The sequence below is a fragment of the Phalacrocorax aristotelis genome, chromosome 1 (assembly GCF_949628215.1).
Source record: "Phalacrocorax aristotelis chromosome 1, bGulAri2.1, whole genome shotgun sequence".
Taxonomy (NCBI): Eukaryota; Metazoa; Chordata; class Aves; order Suliformes; family Phalacrocoracidae; genus Phalacrocorax; species Phalacrocorax aristotelis.
This window is the reverse complement of record NC_134276.1, coordinates 108,599,348-108,625,715: the sequence shown is the minus strand read 5'-3', so window position 1 is coordinate 108,625,715 and position 26,368 is coordinate 108,599,348.

The following is a 26,368-nucleotide window of genomic DNA, read 5'->3' as shown; positions in this document are numbered from 1 at the left end:
ATGAGATACCTACAGCATTCTGAAACTGGGTAAGCGATAGCTCACTTAAAATACATAAAGTCTCCTTTGGGGACAGACGATTATGAATGTAACGTGTGTATAGAACTGTATGCATCCACATACACACATACACAAAAGTTTGTAAACTAATACAACTAATACATATGCATATGTTTTCCTCTTGAACGCCTGCTGCTTTTGTCTTCAGTTTTGCCACTACAGGAGAAAGACACCACAGTGAGGTTTTTTTTGAAGGTTGTCCTGGTTTCAGCTGGGATAGAATAAATTTCTTCGTAGTAGCTAGTATGAGACTATGTTTTGGATTTTTGCTGGAAACAGTGGTGATAATGTGGAGATGTTTTTGTTGTTGCTAAGTAGCACTTACACTGGTCAAGGACATTTTCAGCTCCCCGTGCTCTGCTGGGTGCACGAGAAGCTGGGAGGGGGCACAGCCGGGACAGCTGACCCCAACTGGCCAAAGGGATAATCCATACCATATGACATCACGCTCAGTATATAAAGCTGGGGAAGAAGAAGGAAGGGGGGACGTTTGGAGTGATGGTGTTTGTCTTCCCAAGTAACTGTTACGTGTGATGGAGCCCTGCTTTCCTTGAGATGGCTGAACACCTGCCTGCCCATGGGAAGGAGTGAATGAATTCCTTGGTTTGCTTTGCTTCCACGTGCAGCTTTTGCTTTACCTGTTAAACTCTCTTTTTCTCAAACCATGAGTTACCTCACTTTTACTCTTCTGATTCTCTCCCTCGTCCCACCAGGGGGGAGTGAGCGAGCAGCTGCGTGGTGCTTGGTTGCTGACTGGGGCTAAACCATGACAAAGGCATAGCAAGAGACTCTGAATTTTGAGTCGAAACATGTGCTTCAGCAAAAATATTTTAGATATGCAGCATGGGCACAATAGAACTAATAACTAAGGGGAAGAGGAAGAATGGTGCTTATGGAGTATTACATAACATAATGTGTCACTTGACAAATTATGTGTTAAGTACTTAATTATGCAAATAGAAACTCTGGAAGAATATAATCACAAGATTCCCCAGAGTGTACATTAGAAAATAAATAAAAGGACATTTAGAAATGCAATATATATACAGCTTTCTATCAGAAATTGATCTCTTTTCTTAGCCATTTAATAATATTTTGTGTTTTACATTCTGCAGAATTAATTTTATGAATGTATTTCAAGTTAGTATTATTTCATTATCAATCTATAAGTCCCACTTCTGTATTGACATTGCAATCTCTCCTTTGTATTCTGCTTTTTTGTTTTGTTTGTTTGTTTGCTTCATAAGTAATTTTGGTTCAGTCTTTTCAGCCTAATGAAACACACTGGAAAAATTAAAAATATAACAGAAAAACAGTCTTTTTCTTAAAAAAAAGAGGTTTTTTAAAATAAAAAAGCCAGTATTTTGAGCTCCATTTTGTTTTGGCAAGTAGACAGTTTTCATTTTTTATTTGAGCATGCACGTATGGAAAATGTGTGTATTGCAGAAAGATCACCAATACCTTATCTGAATAGGTATTTACAATGTAGTGCAATATATGCTCAGCTTTTAGTTTCACTGGGAATGGGAGTCTCATCTCTGAAAGTCCCTTAGTGAAAGTCTGAAAACATGCTTATGAGAAGAAATTTCTTTATTTCCTTCATGTCCTTCATTTTTTCATCTATTCAGTGGGGAAAATACCACTCAAATTGTGGCAAGGATCTCTGACTGATTCTTTTTAGTAATTTTGAGATTCTCTAACTGATCTATAGAGCTGTGTATGTATCTGATCTGAAACTTAGTTAAACCTGCTGCAGCAGTGAAAGGGCATGTCCTTACCCTTTTCCCTTAAAGTGCAAAGAGGATAAAGAGGCAGATGGTGTTCTAATCAAACAGCAGGATGAGATACAGATTATAGACCTCCTAAATGTTAATGCTTAATTCCTAATTTCAGCAGGTAAAAGTGGATGAAAAGTGGAAGTCAAGAATATATGAGCCTTCAGAAACATCCAGATGTGTAGTAACCATGTAAATATGGTTTTCCCATTGCTTTTGGCAAGTTATGACAGGTCCCAGGGGGTGGCTGGGCTGCCCTTGGCCTGAGCGGGGCTGAGCTGGGTTTACCAGGCGCCCCATGGCCAAGTGCCCATTGCCCAGCCTGTCTGAGCTCCTGCTCTGTGAGTGCTGCCGGGGAAGGGGGTGACAGACCCAGGCAGTCCCTGGTGGTCAAATGGCCCCTGGGTGATACTGGGGGGGCTGCAGAGAAGCTTTAACCCCTTCCCTGGGAGCAGGGAGAAGGGATCAGGCTGGGGAAATAAACTGTGTAGAAACACCCCCAAGCAGACTTATGATTGAGGAGGAATACTCTCCTTCCCCCTGTGAATATTGCACTCCTCCTGGCAAAGATGGAAGGATGCTGAACACCAGTGCCTTGCTCTTCTTGAGGAAGGCTGAAACTGTCAATGGAAAGTGTACTGGAAGGTTGAGGGTAAAACTAACGAAAACAAGTAGATAATATGAGGGCTTTTTCTGTAAAAAATATTATAACAATTTGTAACTACTGTCAATGAGATTTTTGTTGTTTTAAATAGGTGATTTTGACTATAAGATTATTAAAACATTAGCTGGACTGACATGGCTCTGTGGCATACTAATTTTTTTCTTGACAAGACCTCGAGTAAAATAACATTTAAATGCAACTTCTCAAGTGATTTTGCTGTATAGTGGAACAGCGGTTGCACGTCTTATTACTTCTTTTTCTGTTTTTTTTTCAGCACTTTACTGTTGGTAGAAAACACACATTTTTATAATAAAATCAAAATTAAAGAGCATCCCAGTGTAACAAATTCAAGTTATAGCTCTAAAATGTATGCATTAAATAGCTGGTGTTTCCTGTGCTGGTGTTCACTTTGCAACAAAAATCAAAAAAGGTAAAGCCACAGCACATATTAAAATGTACCACTGCGCGCATCCTCCAAATGCTGTATTCAGACACCAGTGGAATGAAGCTGATTATTACCCATGTGTTGATACCATTTTCTTAATATCAAGATAATACATTGACTGTAAAATAATAATAATTCCTCTAACATAAAATTTTACTCAATTTCCAAATTCAGAAGTTTGCAAAAAATAATAAAAAGAAGTGATACTCAGTGCTGAGTCCTGCAGGTCCTGGAATTAAATACATTTGTTATTTAGCATTTTGAACTCAACACATTAAAATTTCTATAAAATAAATGGTACTTGCAATTATAGTATATCTGGTGAGTTTCATTTCAAATGATTCAGTCACAGTTTGCTGAAGTACCGAAGGTAGACTTGGACCATCCCTTGTCTTAATAGCCTCTGCAGACATAAGAAAAGTTCAAATGTTTTCGGTTTAGTTAAATGGTATACTAGATGTGAAGGGTCTATATAAGCTGAAGGAGCTGGGGTTGTTTAGCCTGGAGAAGAGGGGGCTGAGGGGAGCCCTTACCACTCTCTACAGCTACCTGAAAGGAGGTTGTAGGGAGGTGGGTGTCCACCTCTTTTCACAAGGAGCAAGTGACAGCATGACAGGAAAAGCCCTCAAGTTGTGCCAGGAGAGGTTTAGATTGGATATGAGGAAAAATTTCTTCACTGAAAGGGTTGCCAAGCATTGGAACAGGCTGCCCAGAGAAGTGGTTGAGTCACCATCCCTGGAGGTAGTTAAAAGATGTGTAGATGTGGTGCTTAGGGACGTAATTTAGTGGTAGACTTGGCAGTGCTAGGTTAACAGTTGGACTTGATCTTAAAGGTTCTTTTCAATCTAAATGATTCTATGATTCTATTTGTTGGTGTCGTCCCATCTCCCGCCCCAGTATTTCAAATACTGCATGTTTTGAAGTGTAAGAAAAGAACATCCAAAATGTATTACTTCAGGTAATGCTTTCAAAGAAATAGGATTTCAGGAAGTACAACGCTTGCTGGCCTAAGTCCTTTCCCAAGTTCACCTGTAATTGCCCTAGCTGTTATTTATTGTTACTTTCTTTAGAGATCTAAGTACTCGTTAACTTGGTGATTGAAGCAGAGAAGTTTTAGGATACGTCATTAAAAATTAAAAATAAATTTCTGTATTTTTGACATATGCTGTTTCAGTTGATAAAACTGCAAGGTTTTTTTATCATTATTAGGTAAAATTCAGCTATTAAACAACAGAGTTTGGTTCAGTGAGTAAAATAGTGTCTTTTTAATATTTTACTTGTTAGTGTGTTTATTATTATAACTCATGCTGAGTTAATGAGTGTCATATCAATAGGCAAAAGATGATGTACCGAAAAAACTTTGAGATTGCTCTGAATTTAACTCCATAGGAAAAACAGAAGATTTTTTATAGTTGTAGTTTTTACAGAGGTTGCAACCAGTCTTCTATAGTGTTATTTTTTATGTATAAGTGTATGTATATAGACAGTATATTTCCTGTACCAGTGTGACCAACCAACACATCCCCACAATGGAAGATGGCTCAGAGAAGTGCTCATGAAGCTCAGGGAAAAATATATGGAGTGGCCACAGCTGCTGTAAAGAAAGCTGAACTTGTCTCAGGCCAAAATGGACTGGTTTGTAAACAAAACAACTGGTTGTATAAACAGACTTCCTTGGTTAATCAAAAAGGTGTGAATATCTTAAGCTAGAGAGACCAGCTGATCACTCTTCTTCATTCTATGACAAAGTTAAAGTGTGATATTTCAAGACAGCTGGGTTAGCATGCTTTGAACTACAGAGGATTAATAAATTGTTAAGAATGCTAAAGTGAAGAAGTAGACTAAGTTTTATTCCCAAATATTCCACTATCTTGACGTGTGTATATGAGCAAATTTATTTGTATCTCACTTTTCACCAGAAAAAAAATTCCCATTTTGGAAAGTTCTTTGAATTCCTGAGTCAGCCGATGCAATATAATTTTGTCTCTGTTCTTTGATTTAGCTGTCTTTATCCTGACCTGAAAAGTAGCTGCGATCGAGGTCACAGAGAATTGCAATGCCCAGCATATGAGTGGTGCTGTACGGCCCTGTAAAGAGGCGGAGAGGACACGATCCTGCCTCCCCCCTCGCCCAAGAAATTTCTGTGATGTCTTACATCTTACACTTGAATTATATATGCTTTGTACTAGACAGGATGTTGTCACTTGGTCTATTTATTAATTTTTAAAGCATCCTGGTCTCTAAAAAGAGTCATTGGGCAATGCTGTAATCAAAATAAAAGAGCTTTTTTATGTGTCCAACATTGTTAGTTAATAATTTCAAGATACACAGTTCTTTGTGACTATCAAAGGAGTTTAGAGTGGCAGCTTTGCATATCTCTATATATGATTAAATTGTCAGTTATACATTAATGTCTCTAAGTTCCTTTTTTGCTTTCTCTTCCTGTAATTTGCTTCTACATGACTCTACCTTCAGTCAATCATTCTCTGTTGTGGTGTTGTTTTTAAACACCCTGTATCTTACAAGAACTAGAGAAAGTAAATTTGCATAATGACCTACTAAGAGCAGGGAGGACAATACCTGTGGATAAATGTATGTTTGAAATCTTCTGAGCTAGTTTGAGCCATCCTGAGGGCCCACCTGCCTTTTCTGCATTCACCTTTTGTCAGGTAGGACAGAAGTCCAGAAAGTACCTATCTTAAATATAGAAGCAGTCTCAGCCAGTCAATTGCTTTACAGTCTTCTGTTGTTTGAGATAATTGAATTATTTGATCTGTTGGGGCTTCATTTTTTGTTTATGTGTGCCCAGTAAATCTTTTAGAATCTCAATATTATTTAATGATTCTCTTCTTAAGCTTACTAGAGGGTCTCACTTTACTTTCCACATAGCCTGGTATTCCTCACTGTCCTTGTTGCAAGGAGAAAAATGAGAACATGGGAAAACGGAGAAATTAAAAAATCATGGCCTTGAAACTTGACAGAGACACTCTGAAATGTTACAGTTAATCAGGGTAGCATGTACAAAAATGGTCAGCACTTGCAAAGGCTTGGCACACACCAGTACTTCATTGGAATAAACCTCAACCCCAAAAAACCACTCAAGACAAAAAAAAACAACTGAAACAACAAAGCAACAATGACAACAGCAAAAAAGTAAATTTTGCTTTCTTTTCCAAACTGTTCCTTAGAATGTTAATGACATTTAAAAGCACCTATGATTTTTATAGCTTATTATGACAAAGGACAAACCCGTGAAACTTAAATTTCTCCAGATTTAACTATTGGACTTCTCTTTGGATGAAAGAATGCCTTGTCCTCCCTTTCAGTGCATTTGATTGTTAAGGTTGGTTTTGGAACCATGTATCTGTGTGCAATGATGGGTATACAAAAATTGACTTCCATAGCAGCTGGAGAGATGAATGTTAGTAACAGGTCAGAAAAGCCCAATACAAGACCACTGAGAAGAGAACTTGTCCCTTCATGTTCCCAATTGTTTTACAATGGCTGCACATGGATGGCATTAAATCAATTACTTTTCCATTACCTTGCTGTGTATTTTCATATTTAAATTATTTTTCTTCAAATATTATTAGGTAGTAAAAGAATAATTTCCTCCTCTATTAAAGAAATACAATCATAACCTGACAGCATATTAAGTCTTATTAAAGAATATTTTTCTTTGACAAATTTATCCTTTGCAATTAAATAAATACTTATTGTATTAAAGGAGGGGAAAAAAAGGGAGTGTGGTGTACTTCAGGGAGATAAAATAGTTCTCCTACAGTGAGCAAAATCAATGGATAGACGACGATCTGAAGACTGTTTTCATATAAGCTTGGAGAACGCTGATATGTATTATTCTTTAAGGAATGCCTCTACTGCTCATTAGAATGTTCCACACATCGTGTAAATTCACTTAGTCTCTATACAAACAATACCTGGGATTTTCAGACGGAATATAGGAAATTCTTCACTTTTCCTGCAAAATAAAATGTTTCCTACTTCCCTCCGTAGTGTGGTCAGATCATCTTTTAGCTGAGTGCCAGAGATACAATACTGGATATTTTAATCTCATCTCCTTATCCAATGTCAAATCTGGATAGATAGGTCTACTTCAAACAGTTTTCTATTTGTTCAATGTTGCCTTACTTATCTATGAGAATGTAAAGTGCCACCTTAATTAATTTCGTAGAATATTTGTTCAACTATGGAAACCACAGTAGATTTTTAAGTTACTAAATTGCTCCTTTTAGCAATATGGAAGACAGAGGCCAAGTGTAAGTTTATATTCTACCTGTATAGCTTGGAATTGTTGCTAAGTGTGTGAAAAAGCACACACACAAAAAAAAAAGATCAAAGAAAAATATTAAGTGGTGATGTTGCACTCACTAAAAGAAAATTAAGGACTGCTTTTGAGGTAAATCAACAGCAACTTCCCTACCTTAGAATTATTACTAACTTTTAGTACTTAAGTGCTGTTCTTGTCTTTGCTATTAATCACATTTTAAATGATTAATCATTATTAGCTTTTAAATATCTCTCACCTTGAGATACAGGACAGGGCAAACAGTTTTGGTGATAATAAACAATTCTGGTGAGCTATTAGTCATGTCTGAATTTAATTTTAGAGAATTACTTGATTACTGTAGTTATATTTTTATGCTTGGAAAAATTGGTTTTCCTTTTAGACTTTCTTTAGATAGAAGCATACACATATCTAGTGAGAAGCAGTAGAGTATGTAAATGCACTGCTGTGTAGACTTTTTAATATATGTGATACAAGACCTATTGCTAGCTTTTGTCTTATCCTGATAAAAGCAAATGTGTATTTCTTGCTTCCAAATTTCTTACTTGTGGCTTCTGACTTTAAAAAAAAAAAAATTATTTTTCTCTTGCTTCAGTTACAATAATCAAACATTGTTCAATATGATCCCATAGATAACAAATCAACTATATGGTATATGGATGAATTGTTCTCCTATCCTTTACATAAGATTATGAAATGGATTTCTGTTTATAACTGTCTTAATCAGATCAAGATCTGTGCTTTTATTACTGCAAGGATGCATTGATGGAAACACTACAGAGAGCTTAGCAGAGATCTCTGTTGGCTTGACTGCTTGGTGGAACCATCTGTGATTCACACTGCTGTGTGTCATGAAAAGTTAATGACAAGAGTATGTTTCATCTATTCTTTAAAGTTATTAAATAATGTACTTGCATAAAAAAATCAGTTTTAGAATAACCCTCTGATATTTTGTTTTGCATTAATGATTTCCCAGATTATATTTGGTGATGTTCCTATTAAACATGCTCTTGCAATTTTATTGGTTCATTCTGCTGTAATCGCTGGAATTATATTAAAATAAAGACAGCAGATTGTGTCCATAGTTGTAATGTGATAATCTTACAGTCAAATAGTGTGTTTATTATCTTTCTGCTTCCATTTATAATACATCAGTACTGAAGACTAGGCTTACTCAAAACAGTTTAGGGATGTTTGCTGCTTTGTTCAGATATCAGATACTTAGAAAATAATGATTACTTTCTTCAGAAATTATGAAATTTTTGACAAATGTATTAGAATAGCAGAAACATCTTGAAGAGGATGATAGCTTGATGAATCCCTCCAAATATACATGTATGAAAATACAAGACACTGATATCTGTGTTGTTTGTAAAGTATGCCTCATATCCTAGGTAAAGAACTTCTTAAGTTTTTAACAACCAAACTATTCAGATGTATACGCACTTGGGAAAAAATATAGATTTTATGGAAGGAAATGGGAGAAAAATTATCCAGGTGTTTTCGATACAGTTTATCATCCTGTCTTTTCTGTCTGTGCTCACAGCTGGCAGCCCACAGGATTTAAAACTGTCAAAGTAATTAGGAAGAAATTTAGCAAGTTTGTTGTGAAAATACTTCTGGTATTTGGAATCCTTAAATATCTTTCAAATAATTGATGATGACAAAAGAGTAAAAGAGGAAAAGAGAGAGCATACATTGTGATTTGGAGTATTTGAGTAACCTTATACTAAGAAACACATAAATATAAAATTAGTTAAAATAAAATGCAACTACAATTTAAAAAGTTGTTTTGAATAATGTTGAAATATTTGGTTCTGAAAAAAAATCCTAATGTAAATGTGTTGCTGTAGGATGAAATATTGTTCAGAACAATGGATTCTCAATTTTATGGGTTTATTTTGTTTCTAGTGAAAATCCAACTTTTCCAACAGGGGAAAAAGTCCTCTTGTTCCTGGTCATGTAAATCTTCTGTATACAAAACTAAACATTGTGACAGTTACTGGAAATGCAAGTTAATTCTACATTATAAGAAGTTACACAGATGAAAATGTATTTAATTCTTTTGTTTGGTTTTAGTTTTTTTCTGTTTTCATTAAGTGTCACTGATGTCTTTGAAAGGAAATACTTTTCTCGTTGGGATTAACTCAGAGAACAAGACAAAACAAAATTCTTTGCAAAACAAAAACTGAAATTCAATTATTTCATAGGGCTTTCTATATAGGTGTGTGTATATATATAAGAAAACTTGTATTTCCCAGAATTATGTGACAATATTTTTAATGTCTGTCTGTGAACAGTTTTGAAAGCTGCTATTTTTAGCATCTTTTGAAAGTACCAGAGAACAGCAGCCTCCTTGCTCCTTCCCTTTCAACATACATTTACAGTCTCTATCTCAGCACAAATTCAGTTCATCTGTCATCCTCAGCAATAACTAAAGTTATTTTAGGCTCTGTCTGTCAGATAGGGACTCACAAAGCAAGCGGGCTAGTCTGGGCTTTCTTTTTTAAATTACTTCTAATTAAAGTGTAGATTTTATGCTTCCTGACCTATTTTTGCAAATACTTGCTTCTGAGTTAATGTTCAAATGTTAGTATTTATATCCTATGAATTTATACTAAAGGTAATACTTTAATGCAATAAATGCTTCTGCTAAAAGAATTTCTGTGTGAATATCTATGTCAATATGACCATGTGGTGGGTTTACACTATCTAATTTAACATGTGCTAAAATATAATAAACACTTTAAGTAGCTGATATTTTTTTTTCAAATCTGTGTTACCATGAGTACCATTAGAAAGATCCCTGGTCTCCATTACATACTACATAGGTTAAAAAGAAAGGAAAAAAAAAAACCCAAACAACACTAGACTGAGTACAGGAACCATTTTATAAATTGATTTTACTTCAAGCTTACCAGAAGTTCTGCTTGTAGATTGTGGTGGGTTGACTCCACATTTGGTGGCTGGACACCAGGTACCCCCAAAACCACTCTATCATTCCCTTTCCTCAGCTCAACAGGGAGGAAAAAAATATAATTGAAAGTTTGACAGTTGAGAAAAGGACAGGGAGAGATCACTCACCAATTACCATCACAGGCAAAACTGACTCAGCTTGGGGAAAATAATTTAATTTATTACCAATCAAATCAGAGCAGGGTAATGAGAAATAAAACCAAACCTTAAAACACCTTTCCCCACCCCTCCCTTCTCCCCAGGCTTACCTTACTCCTGAATTCTCTACGTCCTCCCCACAGCAGCGCAGAGGGGGTGGGGAATGGGGGTTGGGGTCAGTTCATCACACATTGTCTCTGTGTCTCCTTCCTCCTCAGGGGGAGGACTCCTCACACTCTTCCCCTGCTCCAGTGTGGGGTCCGTCCTTGGGAGACAGTTCTTCACAAAATTCTTCAGTATGAGTGCTTCCCATGGCCTGCAGTTCTTCACAGACTGCTCCAGCATGGGTGCTCCACGGGGTCACAAGTCCTGCCAGCAAACCTTCTCCAGCCAGCATGGCCTCCTCTGTCCATGGGTTCACAGGTCCTGCCAGGAGCCTGCTCCAGCACAGGCTTCCCATGGCATTACAGTCTTCTTCAGGTGCATCCACCTGCTCTGGTGGTAGGTCCGGTCCTCCATGGGCTGCAGGTGGATATCTGCTCCACCATTGACCTCCATGGGCTGTAGGGGAACAGCCTGCCTCACTATGGCCTTCACCACAGGCTGCAGAGGAATCTCCACTCTGGTGCCCTTTTTCCCCCTTCTTAAATGTATTATCCCAGAGGCACTACCATCATCGCTGATGAGCTCGGCCTTGGCCAGTGGCAAGTCCATCTTTGAGCCGCCTGGCATTGGCTGTATTGGACATGGGGGAAGCTTCTAGCAGCTTCTCACAAAAGCCACCCCTTTAGAACCCCTGCAGCACCCCTGCTGCAGAAATCTTGCCACACAAACTCAATACAGGCCATCTAATGCTAATGATAGTAGCAGATGGGTCAATCCTAAAATATAAATTAATTTTGAAGGATCGGTTTATAAATTATTATTTTAAATGCTTAACTTTGGCATTGTTCTCTGTTGAGCTCACTTCTAAATGTGATTTATCACACTTTTAAAAAGATTATTCATAAATTTTAGTAGTTTTACAAATGTACTTGAATAGGTTGCAGTAACAGCTATATGTTTAGGGGTAAATTAGTTGAAAAAAACCTCAAGTGGAAAGCACTAATTAAGATCAAAGGTAGAAATAAATACTTTTAAATGATATTACGGTTAGTTCATTGGCAAAGATTAACAATAATAGTGCTATAATTATATATACACTAAGTTTTAATGTGTTACATGTTCCTGTGTGATTCAAAATATCTGTAGTTAGCGTCTGGAGTAAGCTTTCACAGCTGGGCTTGATTTTGAGCTTAGCTTTTTCTGAGGCCTGTGCTGATTATCATCTTCTTCACACAACCAACAGGAAGCTGGACAATAAGTTTTTCTCCATTTTGTCATGAAGTTTGGGGAAGCAGGCTTCTCAAAAAACCCATACAGCCCACCCCAAAATGCAACCCCCACCCCCGCAGCAAATGAATATAAAAACCCATGCTAAAAACACCTGTGGGAAAAACGGGTAAGGGTTTTGAAGAAATGATGGGAACTACACCCTGTTCATCTGTTGCTGTCTTGGTCCTTAAGTGCCTTCTTTTCTGACCTACCCAACGTAACAGTGTTTTGAATGATTGCCATGAAGTTTAATCAGGATTACCTCCTATAATTTTCTAATGGTTAGAAGATTGAGTCACTTCTTACTTGCAGTTCTATGTATAATAATGGATAGTGCATCTTCTTCAGCAAAAAAAACACATATAAAATGCATACCTTTCCTGGCAAGTATCACAGAGGTTTCTAGTCAACATGGGTGGAGAACTCTGATTAAAGATTTATATTTCTGATTTTTATGTTTATACAGGATAGAGATCAGTTATCTTGGGAAATGCTCAATTTTTTCACATCTCAGCATGAAGAGATACTTATTTGGGGAGTATTTTTGCTAGTGGAAACTCTTCTTGTGTCTCATATGGAGATACTGTTATTGCGATGTTGTTACTGGGAAGTAACATAGAAAAGATATCCCCAATATTTTCTCAACCATGGAAACCACAGTCTCTGACAAAGGGAATAAAAATTCTGACTGAGAAGTCCACTGCTCAGGTAAAAGAAAGACGAAAATTATTATGTTTTTCCTGTTACTTAATGGTACAATGTACAGATATTTTGTGTGTTGACAACTTTTAAATACTTAGATGAATGACTGTTTCTTTAAAAACAAAAAAAAAAGCCTGTTGTGTGTAAATAGGTCCTTTAATTTTTTTATAAAGTAGAAGGAATTTTCCTACCAGTCCTTCTGTGTGGGAGCAGGAATAACAACTGTGGGAGAAGATGAGCATGGAGTAATACAACGGTTCTTCTCTGTACAATATCTTCTGTACGTTAAGTTGACAAATGCTACTGCCACTGCCAACACAGGTAACAGATTCAATACGCTGCACCACTAAATTAAAATAAATGCTACATTTTTTCAATCAGTATAGGGAGGTAGTGAGACTGAGATGCAGAGTCGTGACTTACTCTACACCTTTTACTATTGCAGTTCACCTTCCCTCTGTCCTTCAGAAATAGCAAACAAAAAGTATTCTTTGAATACGATATTTGGTCATTTATTATTCTGCACAGATAAAAATCCCAACAGCTTGAAATGCAGAAAATAATTTCTAAATTATCATGTAAAATAGATATATTTTTTTTCGAGAGATGTGACAGGGTTTAAAAGATAAGAGTTGGATAATAATATTGGTTTCCCTGCCTGTTTTTATAGCCTATATTCCAAGACCATTAAAATTGCATTATCAATTCAGAATTATTTAAAATTAAATAAAACCCAACATGAATAATTATATTGTGCACATTGTTCTAATTACTAAACTTCTGATAGGGGGTAAATCAATTGACTCTTTATTTCATCATTATTCAAAGTTACATTTTTCATTAAATTAGCACCAGAAGGGGATTATGCCTATAATAATCGGTGTCACTGCAGCTGGCAGGAAAATGGCTGGTTTGATAGTTAGGTGGAAGGTTGTGAACTTCTTGGCTAATTTCGTCCCTGCTGTTCATTTTATAAAAGAGTGGGAGGAAAGAAGGATGGAAAATATTTTTTTTACTCTAACATCCATTGGTGTCAAAGTCTGGAGCCCATAATGAGGAGGTAATGTAAGCCACTAAGTTCCCAGGCAGGGTACAAAAATTACTTCCTGGAGTTAGCATCAAACTTGTTTTATTAGAATTAGTATTGTTATTGTTTGATATATATTAAAAAAAAACCCAACCAAACAAAAAAAAAAATCACAGAGGCAGCACACAAAAGAAGAAAGGCAAGAAAAAAGAGAATAAAATGGTTTTTATCTTTCTTTTCTTCTTGCTGCATTTTCATGTTTACTGTAACCTGATATTATAGACCAACATGCCTTTCTGCTGTCAGACCACTTCATAGGTGTCACCAATTCAGCAAAAGGGATATATAAAGTCCTGTGGATATACAAATTGTGTCATATATGTATGACACATAGCCCATAATCATGCATCTTCATTGTGCAATAATGGATTTTGACAAATTATTGCCTTGAAGGGAGACATAGGAGTGGGATGAGGATTGAGGGCAGATTAGATAGCATATTTGATCATATGTGCATGTTAACACTAAATACCTACTGTATTTTCTTTCCTGTACAAAGATAGTTTAATTACAACACAACATTATTTTAAAGTAACAAACAGTGCAAGGTAAACAATATCTGCAGACAGTCAGTCAAAATTTCCAGCTCAGAGACGACATGCTGAACTGTTTTCTTTTGTTTTGTTTTATTTTTCCCCCAGCACTCTCAGGGCAGTGAGCAACTGTTCTCTTTTTAAAGTATTATAGGGTGGAAGAAAACCTCCAAACACCTTCATTTTTAGAACACGAATGCTTTCATTAAAAGTTTTAAAACACCCCCAAATTTTAGAAAAATTTCTTTTATCCTGTAAGTGAATTTTTGTGTGACATCCACCAGTGTTTGCCAGTTGTAAAAGAAGACAGTGATGCATAAATTCCATGCACTGAATTTAAGGTGTCTTGGATCTTTTCACAACCATCATAAGCTCAAATCCGTTTTGGAAGTACTGCCAAGGAAGAATACCTGATGTTATCTAGCAAGTGGGCTTCCTATCCCTACTGATTAGGATTGTCCCATATACTTCTCCCCAAACCCTTCTCCTTAGTAGAAGTCAAATGGGCATGAAGCGTGTCTTATACATTGCCTGTTTGTTTTCCTGATTTTTACTATTTGCAATTCATTGTTCTGAAATAGGTTCAAAAATAAATAGAGAGACTGCTTCTATTTGTCGTTTCAACAAAGTCTCTAGATTTTGGATAACAGTAGGAGTGATAGCTGTATCAAGGCAGACACCAGTGGAAATGCTGTGTTTAAAGGAATACTTTCTGCTCTTTTGTTTTACTATTATTTGCTTATTCATTTACTTTACTGACCTTTTCTCTTGAGAAAATGGATGTATTGCAGCTGTTACTTACATCCACATGGGGTCAGACTTCTACATCTGTCATGAATAGTTAATACTGTATAATTTAAAAGGTAGGTAGCTATCTGCTCTGCTAAGCTGTCATGCATTGCACTTAGATCTACATGGGTCAAGATGAATTTTACCAAAAATCAGAAAAATAATAACATTGTTGTGATAACACAATTACTTTATTTACTTCTCTGTGTTAAAAATTTCAAAACCCAGTCAGGAATATATTCAGCTCTTCTTACAAGCAGAATAAGGAAGATAATCAAGACAGGGATGTACGTGCACACATCAACACAGTTGTCCTCATCATTACAAAATTAAGAAAAGCTCAGATATCTAGTTTTTATCTTTTTTTCTGATGCTGGCCTAGAATAGATGCTTAGATAAGGAATAACAGAATGAAGTAATTATAGCATGATCTCTTCCCTGGCAGTCTTCTGGTTCTGATCATTTCAACATATTATTACTTGAGATGGACATTTTAATCACACGTGTCTTCTGTGAATTTTTATTATTTCTTAATCAATTTGTAGGTTCCCTATCCAAAGTATCCTGTCATAAGAAGTTCAAGCTTTGTGTGGCAAACAAGCTCCTCTTGACCGTCTCTACATTATATGGAATATCCTCTATTAAATAACAATAAAGAATTATTTTCTATTTATATTTTCCTGCAATTTAATTTCTGTCATGGACCCTTCCAGTTATGTGGGCTTAAAACTGGGAAGTCCTTGTCTCTTTAATGTATCGCTGTAAGGAATCTAATAATTTTTTCATGCTTTTCTTTGCACCTTTTCAATTCCACAATATCTTTTAGAGATGAGGGTGATAGATACACTGTGCAGTTTTCAGGACAACAGGCTACAATTTCTAAGATGATTATACATTTAATGTTCTTTATCCCTCAGTTCCTACCATTTCTAGTTACCTTTTTCATCATTTGTACAAACTGAAAGAAAATCATCCCCAATGCCTTATTTTTGTTTACATGTGTTATTTAGCTGAGTGGGGATAATGCTTTTTTCTTTTCTTTTTTTCTTTTTTTTTTTTTTTTTTAAGGATTGTCCCACTTTTATTACTGCTGTTTTGTTTTTATTTTTCCCTCAGGAAATTAGGAACTGTACTATATTCAACATCACTTCTTTATTTGTATCCTGTTTATGTTTAATGAAATAAATTCATGACTTTTAGTAATTTTGGTACTTTTTAATGAAAAATAAGTTCTTTTTCCTTGATTTTGAATTGAGAATTCTTATTTGTCATTGAAGTTTTGGATTGGCAATGAGTCCAGCCAGAAGAATACACATTTTTTGTATATTCCTGAGTTCGCCTGCTATCATGAAAATGGTACAGAAAAATCTAGCTGGCTTAAATCAAGCAAAACCCACTACGGTTCATGGTATGTTGATGCATTTTTCATCTGTTGTTTTTGTCTTTTAGGAAATAAGCCAAAATCTTCAATATCAGCATGACTTATAATCACATAAGAACAGCAGGGGAAAAAAATATCTAGCATATTTCCTTGCCTCAAAGAAGGATTAATTCAATATATGCCCTGTCTGCCAGATATTCATTTAGACTGTTCTTAATACAGTTGCAACCTCCCAAGTTGTTTTCTTCACTCAGTCTTCTCTTCTTTGAACCTCAGAAATTTTAACCTTTAGCTCGTGGCTTATTTTCTGCAGACCTCAGAACACTCTTTTTGATCTGTGGACTTTACTGCCAAGATTGTTGTTCAGCTTATCTCTGGGCCAGGCAGAATAGAACATAACTATGTTCCTTCCACGTCATATTCCATTGCTCATCAATAGGACTGTGCTCACCCAACACTGTGGCACTGTTTTGATTTCCAAGAAGCCTTGAAAATTTTTTGAAGTACTTTAACACATCTAGTATTTAAGAAGCTGATTACTGCTGCCTATATCCTAATGTAATTCCACACTATTTTCTGGCCTATTTTTTCCAGTTTATAAAGGTAAATTTGGATTTCAGTCCCATTCTCCAAGATATTTGCATCTCCTTATTTTGTGTCAATCGAAATAAAAACCATATTTTCCACAAAATTATACTTTCCATCGCCCAGATTACTAAGGAAAACAGTATATATACTAATATATATATAGATCGTCATGGAATCCCACCCAGTATGTTTTGCTAGTGATTATTTGACAGCTGCTTTCTGGTTACAGTTCTCTCATTAGGTTTTTGGCTACCTACCAGATGGGTAATCTTGAGTACATTTCTCTTACTGCTTATGAAAATGTTATGCAAGACACTATAAAGATTATACCAAAAGCAAGTCAATGTCTATTACTCATCTTCTACCAACAAAGTTGTTATTCTTCTGTGGAAGAAATTATGGCTGTTTTGACACTTTTTTTTTTTCATAACAAGCCCACTTTGACTAGTACTTAACTTATTTTAAGTACTTATTTTAGTACTTTTTTTAAGTACTTAACTTATGTTATCTCCCAAATATTCATTTGAATGATTACTTATTTCACAGATTTTCTGGCGAGGGGTGTTAAACCAGGTGCATCCCTAACTGTTGTTCCCTCTTCTCATTTGAAAGATGCATATATGCCTTCTAGTACTCTTACATCTCACCCATTGCTTACAATTTCTCAACATTTGCCAAGAACTATTCTGAGAATAAATATTAGACCTAGGAAAAAGGGGCTTTATAAGTTCTTAAACAGTGGTATATGTCTAACTTCTTTTTTATTTTTCAGGGAAAAGCTTGAAATTCTGATCTAAACACCTCTCAAATACTTAAAAGGCAAAAAAAGCAACAAAAAGAAAAGCCAAAGCTTATCAAGACCTGTTTACAAGATGAAATCTCATAAACTATTTGGCTGTTCTTATGATTATTTTTGGTTTGGTGTTGACAGTGTTAAGTTTCCCTTTCCCTTTTATCTTTGCATCACACATTGTCAACTCCCCATCCCACCTTATTTGTTTTGCTTGAGGTTTAAAGTCTTTTTGTTAGAAACGTCATTTTTTAAAAAAAGGTCCATCATTCTTTACAGGAAAATTTTAAAATGATAAGCCTGATATTATACCGAAGACAAGAAAAATAAACAAACAAACAAACAAACAGAAGAGATTCAATTGGAATACTGTGACTACAATAAAAGATATTAAAGCATCCTTTTGCTTTTTGGAAAATGATACTTAATTTTCAGTATTCGATACTTAATTTTCACTGCTAACCAATGACACTTCCAGAATCCATTTAAACATTTTAAACAGACTTATTTTAAATTTGTGAGTAAAGAGGGGAAAAAGGTAGAGAATGGATGACTTTGCAAAGAACTGAAAGTATGAAAATTTTTCTCTATCTAGTTTTGGTAAGTTCCTTGGAATAGAACTGGAAACCATCACAAAATCAATCTCTTCTTCCCCCCTGCCTCCCAGTTATAAATCTATTAAAATCAAAAGTGAAATTTTGGTTTTCCTCCACGCCAATTTCTCAATAATTAGTATGTTAATCTTTTTTTTAATATAGATATTTTAAAATCTTAGTAATATGCAGAATCCAACTTAACATAATATCAGGTAATTTTCTTTCTTTTTAAAGATTTTATGTTTTAATTTGTCAAATCCTGACAATGAATGACTACAGCTTTCAAAGCAACAATCAAGTCTCGTTGGAGATACAGTATAAAACATTCTTCAAGTAGAATATTAGACAAATACTCAATTTCATCAATCTTACCCTGTAAGAATTAAACAGAATGACACCTGTATTTAGTCTTTCCTTTTCCTTAAAAATTAATTTTTATTCTAGCTATGGAGTCTCTGGTTAAGGAAATTTGAGGAGTAAAACTAAAAATATTCTCAACATAATCTCTGATATAACTAAGTGTGTGGCTGCTCATCATATTTCTGTTGGCTGCAATTAAAAACTCTGAAGGAGGGTTTTCTATATATCCGTCATTTACTTCTTTTCAAAAGGTTTTATGTAGTCCACACTCTCATAGAATAATAAAACCCCACATGAATAACACCTACTTTTAAGCTTACATATTCAGCTACTTATATATATTGTGTAAATAGCTCTTTCCCACATATTTATACAAATAAGCTATAACTTTAAAATTGCTACTAATGAAGATATAGAGACAGAGCCTACATGAGCAATGGATAGACATGAAAATAATGGTTCATAGGATGACAACTGTAAACATTTAGATATCTAATTACAATTGACGTTATATGTCACAATTTACTTTGGAAGGCATTCAAATAGAGACTAATGAAAGACTTGTTACAGTCACTTTTTTGTGCATTAGTTGGAAAAAGTAAGGCCAACTATCTTTGTTATGTATCTCTTTTAATTTGTTGCGTAGCTTACTTTTATTTCCGTTCTCTCTTTTTCTCATTGTGGACATAATGCTGTCTTTCACTGAATCTCAGTCAGGCCTTCATGTGAATTATTTTTTTCTTCCTAGGTGTATAACTGTAGCAATAACTGTGTAATAACTAGAAATGACTAATCTTCACTGAAAATATATATTGTTTATGAGTCCTAAAGATCTGATCTGTTGAGAAGTATGATATGCATTAGGATGGCTCACTATTAGCTGAATATAAAAGATTGAGGTAGACCAAAACAGAATGTTTATTCTAAGGCATTTCTGCAGTATTTTGTTGCTGGGTCTATAATGAATTGGAACTGTTCAGGTTCAGGAATATGTTTTAAATTGCATTTTGTTTGTTTTTTTTTTTTTATTAAAAGCCTCTCTTCCATCATTGTGTGGAAGGCTGTGAACAATCTGAGTATGGGATAGTTAGGTGTTTCATATTCTGGTTTTCTGTTTTGTTTTCTTTCTTACTTTTTACAGATGTTTATGATGTGGAACTGGAAACAAAAATGAAGGGAAGTCTCTTTCATTTGGTGGGAAATTAAGCTTTTGCATTCCACTATAATGGAGAATTGTCAGTCAAGATAATGCAAGTAAAGACCATTTGTGGAAGAGAGCTGAAACTGTTGATTGCTGAAAAAGTGTCTGTTGGAATGATAATATACTCATGGCAACAGGTAGCAGAGGGCTGAAGAACAAAGTCATAATATGTTTCCTCAGGAACAAAATATCTATGTGTTAATAATAGAATAAATTTCCATTGATTGAATAGCACTTTATATTCCCAGTATGAAGTGGTATGGAACCTGCTAAAGAACTGTGAACAGTATTTTCCTGTCTGTGTCTCATTAGAATCTAAACCATGAAGATAATATAAGGTCACTGGTACAGTTATTCACAAATATAGTAGTATAAATGTGGTGGCTGTTCATGTCAATCAGCAGAATCCTTTTTATAGCTTTAGATTATAAAGCAATAATCTTCAAATGTCCTACGAAACATTTAATTCATTGTCTTTCTCAAAATAGATCAGACAATGCATGTTGAAAGATTTCAGAAAAAAAAATCACATTTTTTTCTGGCCAAAACTATTATTAAAATAATGCCTTCACAAATTAAAACAGGTGCAGTTAAAATACTGGTTACCAGCTTCCAAAATCCTTAATTCTATTCAACCATATAACCAGAAGATTCCATTTAGTTCTTTAGATATAGAAGATGATGACAGCTCAGTAAGTTTAACTTCAGCGCATATTTTTGGAAGATTCAGAAACAGTTAATGTAAGATCTTCACTCAATTATAGTGGAAGAAAATTGTAAGATTTACCTCTAGATACAAGTATCAATTAAGTTAAAGGTATAATGGTGGGCTTGGCAGTGTTAGATTTATGGTTGGACTCAATGATCTCAAGGGACATTTCCTACCTAAGTGATTCTATGATTCTACAGTGGTTTAGTGATTTTGTTGCTGTGGTTTTTGTTTGGTTGGTTTGTTCATTTTTTAGTTAAGAAAAGAGGGTGACATCTGAGGGTGGGAGTAACGAAAGGAGTTGCAGAAAATACATAATTAGCTACAGAAGTACCCACTAAATATTAAACAGTTTCTGAACAACAACTCCTAAAGTATGAAATCTACAAAGACACTTCAAAAATTGAAAAAATGTTTTTTATTTATGTAGGGTATCCATGTTGCTACTTAGTGAATTAGAATGAAAAAGAATATCCCCCAAAAAAATAGCTTTTACAAAATTATGCAAGTAAAATGATTGTGCAAAATTACAAACCTGAGGCTAAGAGGAGATAATCATATGTTAGCCTGTAAATGTGCCTATAAATGCACCTTTGGAGCCACAATACTTTATGTACAAATCTCAAGACAAAACAAGTTAAAAAAGATTATGAAGTAATTTGTAATACTAATTCTAGCATGAAGCAATTACGTTTAAACAGAATCCTCTTAGGTTACTAATAAATTCTATTTTTCTTCTTGAAATTGTTCATGTCAGGCCTGCAGACACATATTTATAGATATTAGTAAAATGATTTTTTCACTTATTGAAGAAGTTAAATTGCTATGAATAATAGTTTATTCACTCCCATAATAAAAATTGTTGTTGTTTTTTGATATATGTAATGTTTCTTAGAAACTATGTATTGGGTTTGTGTGGCAAGGTTTTGGTAGCAGGGAAGCTACACGGATGGCTTCTGTAAGAAGATGCCAGAAGCTTCCCCTGTGTCCAACCAAGCCAATGCCATCTGGCCTCAAGACTGTCCTGCTGCTGACCAATCCTGAGCCACTCAGCAATGATGGTAGCACCTCTGGGGTAATACATTTAAGAAGGGGGGTGGGGGGAAATTGCAGTGAAACAACAGCAGCTGGGGAGTGGAGTGAGAATATGTGAGAGAAGCAACTCTGCAGACACGAAGGTCAGTGAAGAAGGAGGGGGAGGAGGTGCTCTGCAGCCTGTGGTGAAGGCCATAGTGAGGCAGGCTGTTCCCCTACAGCCCATGGAGGTCAATGGTGGAGCAGATATCCACCTGCAGCCCATGGAGGACCGGACCTACCACCAGAGCAGGTGGATGCACCTGAAGAAGACTGTAATGCCATGGGAAGCCTGTGCTGGAGCAGGCTCCTGGCAGGACCTGTGAACCCATGGACAGAGGAGGCCATGCTGGCTGGAGAAGGTTTGCTGGCAGGACTTGTGACCCCGTGGAGCACCCATGCTGGAGCAGTCTGTGAAGAACTGCAGGCCATGGGAAGCACTCATACTGAAGAATTTTGTGAAGAACTGTCTCCCAAGGACGGACCCCACACTGGAGCAGGGGAAGAGTGTGAGGAGTCCTCCCCCTGAGGAGGAAGGAGACACAGAGACAATGTGTGATGAACTGACCCCAACCCCCATTCCCCACCCCCTCTGCGCTGCTGTGGGGAGGACGTAGAGAATTCAGGAGTAAGGTAAGCCTGGGGAGAAGGGAGGGGTGGGGAAAGGTGTTTTAAGGTTTGGTTTTATTTCTCATTACCCTGCTCTGATTTGATTGGTAATAAATTAAATTATTTTCCCCAAGCTGAGTCAGTTTTGCCTGTGATGGTAATTGGTGAGTGATCTCTCCCTGTCCTTTTCTCAACTGTCAAACTTTCAATTATATTTTTTTCCTCCCTGTTGAGCTGAGGAAAGGGAATGATAGAGTGGTTTTGGGGGTACCTGGTGTCCAGCCACCAAATGTGGAGTCAACCCACCACAATCTACAAGCAGAACTTCTGGTAAGCTTGAAGTAAAATCAATTTATAAAATGGTTCCTGTACTCAGTCTAGTGTTGTTTGGGTTTTTTTTTTTCCTTTCTTTTTAACCTATGTAGTATGTAATGGAGACCAGGGATCTTTCTAATGGTACTCATGGTAACACAGATTTGAAAAAAAAATATCAGCTACTTAAAGTGTTTATTATAAATTAGCAGATATTAAATTAGATAGTGTATAGCACTAAATAATAATATCATAGTTATCTGACCATGCTTCATTTCTATTTAGCTACTTCACATTCTACAATTTTTGATTGAAATGAATCCACAGAATAAGCAGAGCAGTCCATATATAGAAAGAGTGATCTTCCTTGTAAATATACAAGGAAGTTTAAGTGTAACCACGCATATAGCAGGGTAGCTACTGGAACTTGAGTGGAATTTATTGATACTTGAGACATTCTCGCTTAGTTACCTTTGACTGTCCTCAGTAAGACTTATATACTTGCAATTTTATTTTATTTTCCACAAACTAAATCTCTTCCTCCACTCACCATCACTCACAGGTTTACATGTACCCACACATGGAAGACATATCTTTTCTTTCTAATTTCTCTCTTCTTGTATATCTGTTCAATAACAGATACGATTTTCCACAGCAAATACTTCCCTTGGACTCCAGATACTATCTTGTTCTTGTTTTTCTCACAACTTTCATTAATGCCACCTGTCATTCCCAGACTGGTTCACTACTCCACATATACTTCCTGGTCTTAAAGAATCTAAAGGATGAATCACAAAATGTGAAAACAGTTCTGTCAGTTTGGAATTTACTTGCAGTAAAGCAGTATCTGTCTTGTTATTGGAAAAGTTGGTTTATCTTGCATGACAAGGATAATAAATTTCATGGGACTATTTTTTTTAAAAATGTGTAATATCCAAATTCCATCCATTACAACTAGGTTCTCATCTGGGGGACTGGAATTAAAAATATAATTCACTTTAACATCCCCTGCACAGCAAATAATATAAGTTTGGTACCAAATAATATGATTCCCGTGTGATAGGCTTGTTGACTGAGGTGACGTTTAAACTAACCAGCAGGAGGTGCTGAAGAGAAACGTGCATTTGAATTGCAGCTCCTCGTTTTTTGTTTTGGGTTTGTTTTTTTTTTTTTTAATTTAATTCCCTTTCTAAATCACATCCTTAGCCTTTCAGTCAGTTATACAAGTTAGTCACAGATGTTGGAAATACTCTCTTGTAGTTATTTTGGTGGTAAATTTCAAGTCTGCTGTTATTTAGATTCCTTTGTCCTGTTCCAGATATGTATGCACCATCAATCCTATTCACTTCCCCCAAAGTTTTAGCATTACAGTTGATAAAGAATTGATAAAGAGTTGATAAAGATGTTATTTAGGACCTGAGGTAGTCTTCAGCTCTTTTGAGTATCTGTTCCAGGGCCTGTCTTTGTATCCTATATGAGACATTTATTGTGCTAGAGAAGGAAACTGTTGATTATGGTTTTCAGTCCAGTGATTTAGGCCTATGAATACCTTATTTTTCATAGTTCTTGCTTGCTGTTCGCATATTAGGCTGACCGTGTGGCTTTCTCTTTCTACAAGTAGTCATTGTGACAAAATGATTTTGTTGAAATGGCCAGGTGAAGGTTCAATAACCTTTTCCCACGCTCCCTGATCTCAGTGAGAAATTTTTGTCCACTATTACCAGAGGATGCTATAGGAATAGAAATCAGTTCATTAAAAATTAGGCTATGGTAGTAATATAAAATAACTATTTATTGTTAAAGAAGTGCCTTACTAGAAGTTTCTACAGGTTGTGAGTGTTTCATTCCTAATGAGATAACAAGATGCAGGAATTCAAAGTTATTATTCTTATAAGAAAGCTATGACACATGAAGAACTGAGTTTTGCCTGTCTTCAGGCTTACATCAAAAGTGATTTTAGTGAGGATCTGGGGAAAGGATGCAGCTTTGTAGGCAATGGCATTTAAGCCCATGTCATAGAATTAAAGAGAAGAGAAATTAAAGGCTTAATAAATAGAGGACATGGATGCTATTGTACTTGGTAATTAGGAAGGAGAGGGTGAGAATGAACAGGAAAATGATGACATGGCTGTACTTCATGCTTATTAGAATGTCCTTCCAATGATCTCTGCCTTGATAAGGTGTGGAAGTTACTCCATCAAATATGATGATGCTGCAGAGAGCATCTTTTACACTGAAGGCATCAGGAAGTACTGTACGATTATAAAATAATGACATGCAAACAGGACAAAAGCTATGTTCTCTGCATGTGCTTTATTTTCTGTAATGTTTATGAGTATATGTCTTAAAATATTGAGTAATTTCTGAGCTCTTTCACCAAGTTTTTCCTAAAACTGGTGTGCTAAAGAATGGACTAGGGGGCCTGAAGTGCCTTTGAATGCATAAAAAACTTTTTCTAGTATATTTCTTTTTCACTGTGTTCAAAATGTTGCAATCTATTAAGTCAAAGGAAAACCTCTAACAGATTGGGATGTGCTTTGGATAAAATGTGAATAAACTTTCTTTCAGTCACCACTGAATTGGTGACTGAATTGGTCAGTTCTGAATTGGTCTGGCCTAGGTGGATTAGTCTGGATAGAAGTGTGGATGCGAAGGGGGTAACCTGTCATGTGGCAACCGATCAACTTCATCTCCTGCAACGTAGACCTCACTCACATACAAACTCTCAGGTGCTACTTTTAACACAGTAGAGTGGCTTGGAGCTTGGGAAAAACAGCATAAAAACTGGGAAAATGTGCATTATTCTTCAGACTTCCAGTAGCCATCAGATTAAGAATGCTTTAGGTGATTCCATTTACCCGGTGTTTCTTTTTCTAAACATATTTTGAACTCATGTATTCTTGTTAGTTTTGATTGATGTCTGAAAGGTTTTAACTGTGCATGCAGAAAAAGACTATTTTCCTGTTCCTAAACATTTTGTGCCCCCAAGTGTTTGGGGTATTATAAAAAATGAACAATAATTCCTTACTTATCTTCTGTCTTCTCACTGTGATTTAGGATATCTCCTCGCTCCTCAGTGTGTCTTAAACGAATTATTCTTTATAGATGTAGAAGAGCTAGTGAAGATAAATTACACAACAGAACTGTAAAGAGATAATTTAGATCAGCATTCAGTACAGCGATTGTCAGGGAGGTTTTTATTTTATACCTATTATTATGATAAAGTGTCTAAGAACTGTGTCAAAGTAAAATGTGCTAATTACTGGAATTAGTTAGTAAGCTAACTTTCCTATAGCACTTTGACAGTGATACTTCTGAGACTTGCTCCTCTCTTTTTTCACACCTGGCTTCCAAAAGGAATAATGAGTTTTCCTGTATTTGGCCCCTGTTATCAGGGGTCTTCAATGCACAGACCCATGGATACCTTCTGGTGTTCTGTAAAGCACCTGTTCAATACTCTGAGAGTCTTGTCCATCTTTGCATATGCCAGTCATGATAGGTCTTCCTGACCAATTGTCTGGGCTCTAAACAGCCAGTTTCCCTACTCAGACTATAAAAACTCTTCTGTAATCTATGTCTTGAAGCAGCTTTTTAACTGTTTTGTAAAGAGGTCATTGTGTTTTGGGAACATGGAAACATTCCCTCACCACCAGACTGACTCTCTCTGGATGAAATCTTTTCTGCTATCATTATGATTCCTGATGCAGATTTATTAAATTCTTTTGGACTCAGACTTTGAAAATTCAGAGTATCTTTTTCATCAGTTTTCACCCTGAAAACTGGCATTTAAAAAAGTTAACTTTGTCTTCAAATTTCCAGCCAGCTAGTTTTGTGATTAATGGAGGGAAAAGGGGAAGAAGAAATATTAATTTCTAGCTCATCTAAATTGTCAGTACTTT